This window comes from Mastomys coucha, unplaced genomic scaffold, assembly GCF_008632895.1.
Source record: "Mastomys coucha isolate ucsf_1 unplaced genomic scaffold, UCSF_Mcou_1 pScaffold22, whole genome shotgun sequence".
In the NCBI taxonomy this organism is placed as follows: domain Eukaryota; kingdom Metazoa; phylum Chordata; class Mammalia; order Rodentia; family Muridae; genus Mastomys; species Mastomys coucha.
The window spans coordinates 114118092-114130880 of NW_022196905.1; the positions used below are offsets into that span (position 1 = coordinate 114118092).

The 12789-nt window shown below is 53.8% G+C and overlaps 1 protein-coding gene across 3 annotated transcripts in view; it reads right to left on the bottom strand.

Moving 5' to 3' along the window:
* Dtx1 (deltex E3 ubiquitin ligase 1) overlaps positions 1–12789 on the bottom strand; it is a 32176-nt gene that overhangs the window by 16548 nt on the left and 2839 nt on the right. The window lies entirely within an intron of this gene.

Below are 12789 nucleotides of genomic sequence, written 5' to 3' on the forward strand. Positions count from 1 at the left end.
TCTCTCTCTCTCTCTCTCTCTCTCTCTCTCTCTCTCTCTCTCTCTCTCATCAACAGGTACTGAGTATCTGCTGTGCTCTTAGAGAGCCATCCAGACCCCAACACAACTCTTTGGCATCTCGGCCTGCCCCGTGGTTGGCCACTGCTGTGGCTTCCCTTGCCTTTGCTCTGCACTGGCCGAAGCTTAACCCCTCTGCCTAAGAGCCCAGCTCCTGAAGAAAACTGGCCAGTGACCAATAACGTGGGCAGCAGGATTCCTCAGAGCCTTAGCTGGCTCTGGACCGTGTAGCCCAGGTGCTACAGCACAGAAATGACTCTCCCGGACACACCTGTGGAAAGGCTGCCACCCACTACAAAGTTGTGGGAAAGCCCTCATGCCTCCCCAAGCCTCTGTGGCCTGGGCAACATTTATTGATCAACTGACCAGTATTGATCATCAACTGGACAGGGCCTAGTATGCATCACCTAGAAGCCAAACCTTTGGGTGTGTCTGGGAGGGAGTTTCTGGACTGGGATAGGAGAGATGGGAATCCACCTTGGATGTAAGTGGCACCATCCCTGTGGGCCGGGGTCCTGAATTGCAGAAACAAAACAAAACAAAACAAACCAGAAAGAGAGCTGAGCAATGGCATCTGTCTCTCTCTGCTTCCTGACTGCGGTGTCACATGACCGGGCACCTGCTGCCATGCCTTCCTGCCACAGCAGACTGCACCCTTGAACTGGGAGTCAAAATAAACATTGATTTTGCCAGGCATTTTTGTCACTGCTGCAATGAGACAAAGGGTTAATAGGCTGGCCTCATCTCGACAGGGACACACTGGGAGGACTTGAGGGTAGCCTTTCTAGCAGTCTTCAGGGGATCCCAGGGAGATGAGGAGCAGACAGCCCTCATTTGGAGTTTCCGGGTCATGACTATCCAGTTCTGTAAGCACATTCAGGTAACTTCCTGTGTCAGCCTTGGGTTCCCACCAGGAGAATGCGGTTGAGGATGTGGGGAGGGTCCTGTCTTTGCATTGATTCCTTCCAAATTTGCTGCCATTGGCTCCACCTCTCTCCTGAGACCAGGTGGACCCCACCCCCTGCTCCTCTCAGTCATTGTGCCTGAGCCATTTTGCCTCTTTTGCTTGGCCCACAGCAGTAGACTCGTGATCTTGACCCCACTGGGCATCCAGGGCATCCTCCCTCCATCCATCCTCATGAAGCCCAGAATCCTCTGTGGCTCCCAGTGGCCTCTAAGAGCTGAAGTCTTCATGATGACCTGGCCTCTCCGCTGCTCCCTAGCCATCTTAAACCTCAGGGGCCTTAGCATGGCTGTTCCTTCTGCCTGGATTATGACTTCTTAGTCATATTCAGACTTCTTTAATCCAGGTCTGTATGGATGTCATAGGCTAGGAAAGCCCTCCCCACACCTGGCTGCTCAGTGAGATGTTCTGTCCCTGCCTTGTTGTACCCCACATCCTGCTACTCATCCTGGCCTCAGCAGGCTCTTTTCCTAACAGCTCTGGCCCATGGGGGGCTCCTCTGCCTAGCCCCCCAGCCCCTCATCTCCAGTCTGGGCACAGTGCCTCACATGATAGGTCCTCACAACATGAGGTGTTTCCAGGGTGCCTGGTGCAGAAACCTACAGCCAGATGGGGGTGGCCCGCATAGTGTCCTGCTGGGAGGTTCCCCTTCTGACCACAAACCCTGTCTGTCTGTCCCTCAATGTATTACCACACAGGTTTTAAAGACCTTGCCAATAGCCAGGGCTGCTCCTCACAACAGCACCGGCCCTGAGAGCTGGGGGAAACTGAGGCTTAGAGCTGTAGCTGGGGTAGGAGAGGGACAGGGTAGGAGGTGCCATGAAATATGGTACCAACAATGTCCCAGCCAACCACAGAAAGACTCCCTAGGGCCTGATGCCTGTTTGTTTTAATGGACTACATATTGATTTCCTGTGGTTTTCTCTGTGCTGGGAGTAAACCCTGTATCCTGTCCCCTCACTCCTGCTTGCTAGACTCCTCCCCACTTAGTGCCTTAGTTTCCCTGTTTGCAGAATGAGGGGCTGTTGAGAGATGAACCCTAAGTACTGTGGTCAGCTTTGTGGTATGGTGAGGAGTCATGCCCCTTGGATGGGACAAAAGGGACTCAAGGGACTTGGACCTTTGTGCCCCACCTGCTGTTCAGGTGCTCAGCCAGAGGGGACTCGGAGTCAGAAGGAGCGAGAATTCCAGAGTGCTTCTAGTAAGCAGGCAGTAGGTCCGTGAGCCTGTGGGAACTCAGACTCCTCCTACAGCCTCAGTGGTCTTCTATGTAAAATGGGGGTGTCAACAACGACCCCAAGCAACTTCTGGGGGACAAAATAAAAGAAGGCAGGACAGCTGCTTAACACGTGACTTATCATAGAGAAGTGATCGATCCGTGTTGGCTGCTATCCCACACATGACCCACTTCCATTGTCTCTACATGGTGAACTCCTAATCACCCCACAGAGCTCCTCCAAGGCCCAGCCTTCTCCAGTAAGGCCTTCTTAGTTCTGTTGCCGAAGCTGCCATGTTTGGCCATTGCACTGTCCTGGAATCATTTCTGCTTTCCTCTCCTGAGCTGGCTGATAACTTCTGGGGTGACAAAAGGCTGTATCAATCAGTGCTACAGTGTTTCCAAAACCTGCCCAGGAGGACTGGCTGTGGCCCATGCAGCTGAATTCCAGGCCCGTGGAGCTGAAGGGCAGGGTCTGGCAGAGAAGAGAGGAGGTGGACCTAAGGCATTGGGAGAGGGCTCTGAGGATTGTCTTGGCCGCTCTGCCACAAAGGATTCTGGGAGCTGGCCAGCCCGTATCTCCTCCCCAGGGCTCTGTTTACCAGGCATGGATTTTCTTGCCTGTTTAGTGGTAGTTATTAAAGGCAGTGTCCCTGGAGTCCTTTTGAGAACGGATCGGAGCCTGGAGAGCTGGAGTAATTAGGGCGGCTGCACCCGCCCTACTAGACCCTGCACTGCTGCGCCTGCTGCTGCCTGTCCATCCGCCCCTCCAGCCCAGGGTGACCATGAACCAGGGGTGTGTAGAGAAGGGAGGCAGCTGGCTCCCACTGTCTGCTTGGATTTGGATCTGAGATTTCCTAGGCAGCCAGCCGTGCCAGCCTCCTCCATGGTGGCCTTGGCCTAGATTTGTGAACAGAACAAGGAGCCAAAGACTGGACACCCGGTGCATGAACCTGGGAGATGGACCACTGCTCAGGCTTCTCCAGCCTGGGGCTGGCCTCCCAGAGTGGGATCCTAAGGCTGTCAATACCTGTGCAGAAAACTATCCTGGGTCTGGTGTTATGTGTCAGTTCCATCTTCCTCTGCCCCGTAAGAATGAACAATTGAAAAGTGGCCTGAACTGATGCGGGGCTGGGAACTTGTGTTTGCTGGAGGCTGGAGGGCCTGAGACAGCACAGAAGGGACAGCCAAACAAGGGAGGAAACGTGGGCAACAGAGAAAGAGAGACAGACAGACAGACAGAGTCAGACAGAGTGAGACAGAGAGACAAGGCAGAGAAATCGAGAGAGATGGAGACAAAGGGACCGAGAGGCAGACACACATTCACTCACAGCCTGCCAGAGGTAACAAGATGCCGATCCCTCTGGGAGCCAGAGGGCAGGGACTGTGTGTTGGACCAGAGAGTGCCTGGAAATCTAGAGGCCGGCCAGCAGAGCCAGGGAGGCCTGGAGGCTGGGGATGAGACAGTGAGAGAAGGGAGATGGGGGTGGGGACACAGCACTACCAGAAAACATCAATTTCTATTACTGCATACCCTACGTTTACCCTTTGCTGAGCACCTACTATGTGTGCCCCCTTGCAGGCACATTGCTGTCCTCTGCCTCCCTCCCTTCCCTCTCAAGCCACACAGACAGGTCCCTTTTAACATTTGATGAGACAGGACTAGAGAGGGGAGGTAAGGAAAGGTGAGAGTTGAGGGCTGAGCACAGGAGAGGAAGTGGGGAGTCAGAGGATTGCTAGCTTCCTGAGCTCACAGGGAGCTCACTACTTCAGTTTGCTTTCCTACCCAGACACCCCCCCCCCCCCCCCCCCCCCACACACCTAGAGGCACAGTATGTATGGGGAGGAGCTCTCACCTCCAGCTCTTCAGAACACAGTGGCTTTGTGGATGGAGGTAACCCTTGCTTGCCTCTCTGTCACTAAACAGTCCCCTCTAGGGGCCCCTCCCTTTGGAGGTGGCTTCCTTGAGGGACATGACCTCAGTTAGGGGCACAGACCTGATGGGAAGGAAGGCCTGTGGGAGTCCTGCCAAGTTGGGGGCCTCAGACTGGGGCTCCGGGAGCGAGTGGGTTGAGCAAGTTTGAGCATCTCCGGATGCCAGGCTGGGGTGGGTGGGTGGGGACGTTGTGGTGTCTTCAACCATCCCAGAAACCAATGACACAGGCAGTAAGCTTATTCCCTGTCCAGAACTCACTTGTCCTCCCCCCGACCCCCATCTTATCCTCAACCACACTGTGAAATGGAGCTGGCTGCCCTGGGTACAGCTGAGAATGCACAGGTCCCCAGGTATAGCTAAGGATGCCCAGGTGCCAGGCAGTTCTGGGACACACGCAGCATTGTCCTCAGTTCCCTGGTCCATTAGATTCCAGACTATTTGTGGCTGCTTCTTTAACTGTGTATATTCACAGGCCCTGTCACCGTGGGGGAAACTGAGGAACAGAGGCTACCTAGAAAGTAAGAGACGCGCTGAGGCTGAAGCGAAACCCCAGCCAGGAGAATTACAGCTTTGCACCTCAGGCTGCCTTCAGGGCTGGTGCCGGCCTCCTGCAGCAGTAAGAAAGACAGCCCTGTACTGAGTAGCGTCTTTTGATATCATTTTCCTAAGGGAATCCATCTGAAAAGTGGGGAAACTGAGGCTCCTCAGGAAGACACGGAAGTCCGGCCCCAGCACTGGATGACTGGGGGAGAAACATCTGGCTCTGGGTCAAGGGCCTCCTGCTCTGGCCGCAATCAATGAACCTGCAGATTCTGTTTCTCTATGATTGCTCCCGTGGGCTTGGCGCTGGCTCATTAGTGGTTTGGGCACCGGGCTGCCCAAGCTCCCTAGGGGTGGGCTGCTGGCGTTGGGGTGTAGGGGACTTGGGCCCAAGGTTTTCATCACTCTGTTTGGCCACTGATGCCCTAAGGCTGCTGCTGCTGGTGTATGTTTGTGTGTGTGTGTTTGTGTGGAAGTCTTTGTGCACTCCATGACCCTGGGGCCTCCCTGACACCAATTCCCATGCCCTGAGGTTCAGATGGCCTGGCTCAGCAACAGCTCAGAGTGGGAAGGGTAAGGGGAGGAGGCAGAGGGACCCTGAATCCTCTTCCTGTGGACCCCCCAAGCTGTTCCTTCCAGCATGTGAAATGGACACAATACTGAACAACAGTATTCTTGGAGGCGCGGGGGAGGCTGCCACCTGCCAAAACCTGATTGTCTAAATGGTTCCTCCACCCTCCCGCTTTTCTTCCCCGCCCAGTTTAACTTTCTTGGTGTAACTCTGGAATCCTCTCTGCCATCTCAAAGGAGAACCAAGGGCTCTCACAGGCTCCCTTAACACCACGCACTCTCTAGTATCAGAAGCTGCATTACTAGGGGACAGGCTGTCTGTGTCCCCTTCAGTCGGCCACACCCCTCTCCCAGAAGGTTTCTCAGTCTCTCTTTTTTTTTTTTTTTTTTTTTTTTTTTTTTTTTTTTTTTTTTTTTTTTTTTTTTTTTTGGTTTTTTTCGAGACAGGGTTTCTCTGTATAGCCCTGGCTGTCCTGGAACTCACTCTGGAGACCAGGCTGGCCTCGAACTCAGAAATCCGCCTGCCTCTGCCTCCCAAGTGCTGGGATTAAAGGCGTGCGCCACCACCGCCCGGCTCTCAGTCTCTTTTTCATCTCAGCATTGTCAGTAGCATAAGGTCAGCGCCATGGAAATGATGGCTGAATATGAATGAATGAATGATGCAATGAATTAATGATGCAATGAATGAATGATGCAACAAATGGATGATGTAATATGTGGATATGGATGACACTAAGTGGGCCATTCCCATGGCCAGAATGGAGGCTCTCACTGGCATGAATGTGGGCTTTCTCTACTCACCACTGCTTATGACGAGAAAAAAACTCATGAGCAACATTTAAAAACTGGGAGTGTCTACACAGAGAAACCCTGTCTCGAACAAACAAACAAACAAACAAACAAAAAACCTGGGAGTGTAGGCAGGCATAGTGGCTCACGCCTTTGATCACAGCACTTTGGAGGCAGAGGTAGGTGGATCTCTGTGAGTTAAAGGCCATCCTGGCCTACTAAATTTCAGGATAGCCAGGGCTACATAGACCATGTCTCAAAAAAAAAAAAAATGGGGAGGGGATAAAGGACACGTTAGCCTGGCTTTCCAGATCCTCAAACATCCAGAGACCATGGTTACAAGGTTTGGTTTCCTTAGCAACAGGTCATCAGAGCTGGGTCAGGGCCACCCTGTGCATGACTTCAAGTATTTTCTATTTTGTTTTCGTTGTTGTTTTTTCGCACTGTTTGTTTTGAGATTGGGTTTCACTTTGTAGCCCAGGCTGGTATCAAACTGATAATCTTGCGGTAGCCTCAGAGTGCTGGAATCACTGATGTAATACTGCCAAGACAGCCTGCCCAGACCTGCAACCCAGCTCTTCCACAGTGACAGCGCCACAGCCTCTGTGAGTCTCTGTCTGTCTCTCTTGGGCTCCAGTGCAGTCAACCAAGGGAAGCAGAGCTTGGGAGAAATGGCTGCGTAAAGGCCAGTGCCTTCAAGGGTCTATTAAACACTTACCATGTGCCATGGGGTGAAGTGTAAGGCACTCTTAGACCCGTGGGTTCCCAGGCTTTGCCTGCCCTGTTATCCAGGTAGGCAACTGAATTTGCTGTCTCTGCACAGATGGGGAAACTGAGTCCCAGAGAGAACTATGTGTCTGAGGTCACCGAGCTAGCTAGTCAGAGCTTGAACTCATGCCGCCTCTTCCACAGGACCTGGCTACTCACGCCTCGACAGGAATGACCCTCCATCCCCCTGCTTCCAACTCAGCCATTTCCCCAAAGCTCTGCTATCCTTGGTGATCCCCACTGGAGCTCAAGAGAGACAGACAGAGACTCACAGGGGCTGTGGCGCTGTCACTGTGGAAGAGTTGGTTGCAGGTCTGGGCAGGCTGTCTTGGCAGCCACCTATGATGGCTGGGTCCTTTGTTCTACAGCTCGGGGTGCCGGGCGATGGGGCTGCCTGCCAGGCTCCTTCATGCACCCCAGTCACTGCTGTCTGAGCAGGTGGAGGTAGCAGCCTGGACCAGGTCCAGAGAGAATGTGGGAGGGGCCTAGAGAGGCTGCCATGGAGGCAGAGCAAGGACAAAGCCACACAGGATCTGGAAGAGACACAGCCACAGTCTGGCAGCTGTGCAGGCCCAAGGTCAGTGACAGCCCCAGGTCCTGGACTTCTGTGTACCTCCTCACCCCACCAGGACTGAATCCCACAGGCAGGCTTTCTGGGTCCATCCTGTTGATTGTGGCATTCCTAACACTTGCACACAGTAGATGCTCATTAAATTCATATTGATATTTTTTTCTTTGAGACAGGGTTTCACGTTGCCCAGGCTGGCCTCAAGCTCTCTATGTAGCAGAGGATAACCTTGAATTTCTAACCCTTCTGCCTCCCCAGTGCTGGGATTACAGCTGTACTCCACCACCCCTGGTTTATGGAGAGCTGGGGGTTGAACCCAGGGTCTCAGGCACACCAGGGAACATCACTAACTGGGCTGCATCCTCAGCCCCTGTAAAATGACTTAGGGCTGGACAGCCTGACCAAGGGTCATACTGCAGATGAAAAGAGGCTTGGGGACTCGTGTGGGCTTTGTCCAAAGTCACAGCTTCTCGCTGTGCCCAGTGAACTCCTGGGCCAGACAGGGGTGTTTTGTCCTCATCCACAGGGTTCCAAGGTGGGCTCTGTTGGGTCTGGGCCCCCATGTCCTTGGCTGCTGTCCTAGGCTGAGTGGGCTCATGGTGAGCGAGTATCCAGGAGGCAGGGTTATGCTGAAGACTGGCCAGGGCTGGGTGTGACTCTGTTGTGTCTCAGTGGCTAGGTAGGGGGCAGGAGGTTCAGGGGAAAATGGGGAGGAACCTGGGGTTCCTGCATGAAAAGGAATATGGGCATGCTACTGCTCCCAAACTCCCCCAGTGACTCCTCCTCCTCCCTCTCCTCCCTTCCATCTCCATGAGTGTCCTCTCTCCCCTCCACCTTCCTCATCCTCCTCCTATCAGGCTCCTTATCACCTTCTCTGTTCTCACTCTTCCATCACAGAGGTACCCCCATCCTCACATCTAAGATAGACCCCATAACTGCCAGAGAAGAGAGGAGGAGAGCGAGGCAGGAGGCACCGTGACCCAGGACCCCTCACAGACTCAGGACCCTCATGGCCATCCAAGGTATCACACAGCCACCTTGGGGGATGCTCTAGCAGTCCTTGTCACCCCCACCCACCCCCACTTCCCAGCCTGTGTCTCAGCCCCTGGCTCACCTATGCCAGCCCAGCCTGGTACTGCATACTGGCTCTGAGTCCCTTGGGGCCTGGCTGTTAAAGGGCAGCAGCTGGCAGCCAAGTCTGCCAGGTCTTAAGGGCCTCAAGAGACCACCGATTCCAACCCCTGTTTGTCATGGCCTCCCTCTGTCCCTAGAACTGAGTGTACCTCCTGTGCTGACTGCAGCTCCTTGGACCCTGGCACATGTGGGCACTCCCACAGGAGCCCAGATCACCTGCTTGGAACACCCTGGGCCTCAGAAGGCACTCGGGTCCTTCTCCTATGTAAGTGTCCATAAGTATGACGTACAAGAGTGTTCTCCAGGCTTCTCGAGAAACCGTCCTGGGGAAGGATTACTCCCATTTTACACTGCAGTGAATGGAGGCCCAGAGAGGTTAAGTGGCTTGCCCACAATCACACAGCCAGCAGGTGGGCTTTTTTTTTTTTTTTTTTTTTTTCGAGACAAGGTTTCTCTGTGTAGCCCTGGCTGTCCTGGAACTTACTCTGTAGAGCAGGCTGGCCTTGAACTCAGAAATCTGCCTGCCTCTGCCTCCCAAATACTGGGATTAAAGGCGTGTGCCACCACCGCCCGGCTAGCAGGTGGGCTTTTATGCACCTTTCTGTTGGCCTTAGCGTCAGAACTGGGCTCAGAAGTCATTTCCACAGTAGGATGTGTGGCTTTTATCTCTCCTCAGTGCTGACACAGATTTAATACTGATTGATAAAAATCTGGGCTCAACTGGTTTTGTCTTTTTCTCTGAGACCTCCCCCATTACCCCTCCCCAGCACCCAGCCCAGTACCAGGCCCTGGGCAACACCAATGATGGAGTTGGGGCTTCACGAGCCATGGGCCTGACGAACTGTAGACCCCCAAAGAACAGAAGTATAGGGGAGGTACCATGGGCTGTGACAGGGACACAGGGCACAGGGACATGGCTTAGCTGTGGATGGCTTAGCTAGACCCGATGGAACCCTCCTTCCAGTTCTTCTTGCTCTGGCATCAAGCCCAGCCCCAGACCTGCTAGGAAATGGCCTCAGAGGTGTGGTAGCCATGGACCCGGGCCCTAGAGGCTCCAGGGTAACTCGGGATGTCCCTGCCTTAGTTCAAACATAACAACAAGCCCGAGAGAGCTCTTGGGGAACAGGGAGCAGGGACACCAGCCTTCATCTCTATTCTTGGGACCTGACTTAAGATGCCTAGTTTTGGTTTGAGAGAGAAAAGCTGTGTGACCTTAGGCAGGCCACCCACCCTCCCTGGGGCTTTGTCATCCCATCTAGACTGTAAATGTTGGAAGTGCTTCCCGTGGCAAGAGCTGCCCTTCTTCTCTGGGTGACCTCATTCCTCCTCCTGGGTCTGGGTAACTCGGGCATAGCCTACCCTTAAGAGTTGGATGAGAGAGTCCTGGCTGCCCAGGGAAGGGTGTAGGTCCCCTGTGCCTGTCTCCAGCCAAGTATCTTGAGCCACAGTTGCTGGAGCCTCGGACATGGCGTCTGTCTTAGCTGATGAAGAGGGACATGGGAGACACCTGTCACAAAAGAACCCTCTATCCCCACCCCCAGCCCCGGGCCACAGAGACCACGGAACCTGCTATCCTCAGGGACTAGATCACCTGTTTCTAGCTGCGAAAAGTAGGTCTTCAGGGAGGCCCCGGGGCTGCTAAGCTGTGTGATCATGGGCAAGTGACTCACCTTCTCTGAGCCCCAGTCTTCCTATCTGGAGTCTAAGTCTTGTAGACCTCAGAGAAGTCGTTGGGGAGGGGTAAAGCCATTCCTAGTCCCTGGTGCCCACAACCCCGTGGTTCCTTGGCCTCTGTGAGCCCTTTTGGCCCAACCCCTCAGGTCCTGTGAATTTGCAATCACCTGAGGTGGTGTGGAGCTTCAGGCAAAGGACTTTGTGAGCCCAGCCAGGTCTACCATTCCATTAGGAGAATAAGGTGTGACACAAGTTCAAGGCCAGCTGGGTAGAGCCTTTCTCAAAATGAACACTAAAGAGGGTAGGTGAGGTACCTCAGTGGAAGAGCACTTGCTTAGTATGTGAGGTCCAGGGGCTCAACGTTCAAATCCCAACACAGAAAAGAAAAGCATCCTCACCCACATGGAAGCCCAAGGGAAACCTAGCAAGCCACAGACAATGGGGTGTAGCTATCCTGAGGTCAGGGGATATAGTCTATGCCTCCACGTGGGGGGCAGTGGGAACCACCTCCTGGGGAGTGGAGAAGTGGAAACATCTGAGGCAGCTGTGTAAACAATCATGTCTCCCCTGTCCCCCACGTGACCCATCTGTCCTCTCCTCTTGTCCCCAAGCCTGACACCTGGCCCCCTTCCCTTCCCCTTCCTTCGGCTGGCTGGCCGCTTTGCAGGCAGGCAGACAGGACATTTGTGTGCCAGCGGCTGACAAGCAGGCTGTGGCCGGGTGTGTGTTTGCACTGAACATGAGCTCCGTCTGGCACATCCTGAGGCATGCTTACATCACGCTGGGGGTTCTGGGGTGTTGGCTCCTGTCACACCCCACAGGCAAGTTTAGAAGATGCTCTGGCAAGGGGGTGGTGATGGGGTGAACTGCAGGGGGAGAGGTGGACCCTTCCCACTCTGCCCGCAGAAGAATGGAGAGTGGTTTTTACACTTTCAACAGTTGTAAAAAATATAATAACTTAGGAGCCATGAAAATGGCACAAAATTCAAATATCAGTGGTGGCCACAGGGTTTATCGGAACCCAGCCACACTTGTTCATTTGCATATGTTCTAGGCAGTGCCCGTGCTCCAGTAGCAGAGTTGTGGTCTGTAAGAGGCCCCACAAGGCTGAAGAGCCCACCAGCTCCTGTATCAGAGCAAAGCCAGGCTCACATCTCCCCACCTGAGGACAGGTTAGCTTCCAGAGGCTTCCAGGGACTTTGATACTAAGCAAGTCTAGAATGGAGCCCTGTGTGTTTTGGTGCATGTATGCCAGTTTTATGACTTTACATTGGTTGTTTTTGTTTTTTTGTTTTTTGTTTTTGGTTTTGGTTTTGAGACAAGGCCTTATATATCCCAGGTTAGTCTCCAGCTCACTATGTAGCTGAGGCTGACCTTGAACTTGAGATCCCCTCCTGCCTGCACCTCTGTGTGCTGGAGTGTCAGGTGTGCACCGCCATGTTGCCTATGTCCCCTCTATCAACTGAGCAAAATTCCCAGACCCTGGCATTAGGATGTACCACCCCCTCTCATCCACATGTGCCCAGCTGCAGGTTCACTGTGGGGTAGGAGTTGGTCTGTGAGTTGAGACAGGTTGCACCCTCTCTGCATAGTGTGGAAACTGAGACCTGGGGAGGAGAGAGGTCCTCAGACCTGGTCCCCCAGCTGGTCAAAGCTAAAAGGAAACCTGTATGCATCTTGTTTCTTCCCTAGCACTGGGGCAGGGAGGGCTAGAGGCCTTTCCTGACCAGCTCAGCCCAGTCTGTCTCTTTTCCCAGGATCCTTGGCTGCCCCCTAGGTCCCGACAGGTTTCTAGACCCTGTACCTTGCTGGGGGGTCTTGGCAGCACTCAGAGGCCCAGTCCCTTCTCTAGCTCACAGACTAGGCATGGCTTGAAGAAGCCTTGGAGAGAGGTTGGGAGGTGAAGGTTCGGGCCTGGGTTAGGAGAGCAGGCCTGAGACTCTGGGGACTTGGGGGCTGAAGTGAGGGTGCTGAAACTGAAGGAGACCCCAGGGGAGGACCACGGGCAAATTTGAGGCCCTTAGAAGGGGCTGTTTCTGATTCTAAGGACCCCACCCTCCAAGTTAAGCCCCGGAAAAATCTCCATAGGCAACACTCTGAAGTTAAAGTTAAACCAAGGTGCAGGTGAGGCGACCCCCCCTTCCTCTCAGACCCCACCCACCCTCCTTTTCTCCAGGAGCCTAAAGGGCTGCAGGATATATGCAGGCCTAAATCTGCATATCTGGAGCCAGTTTCCCTGCCTCCCAAACTCAATAGACCTGAGCACCCGCAGTTCCTTCTCACCCCAGGATCTTTGCACAGGCGGATCCCTTTTTCTGGGAACACCATATCCTGAACTATTGTCCCAAGCATCTCTATCTCACAGGCTCTTGCTTCCTGCTTGCTCCTCGACCACATAGGGATGGTCACTACCGGCCAGTCCCTGATAAGAAGGGTCTCGTTCCCTGCTGCACTCCAGTACACAGTAGGAGGTCAGTAAATGTCCTTATGACAGGCCTGGCCACAGCGGATGCCTGAAGCTATGGAAACAGATACACTGAAACGTCACATTGATGAGCCACTGGAGACGTGTC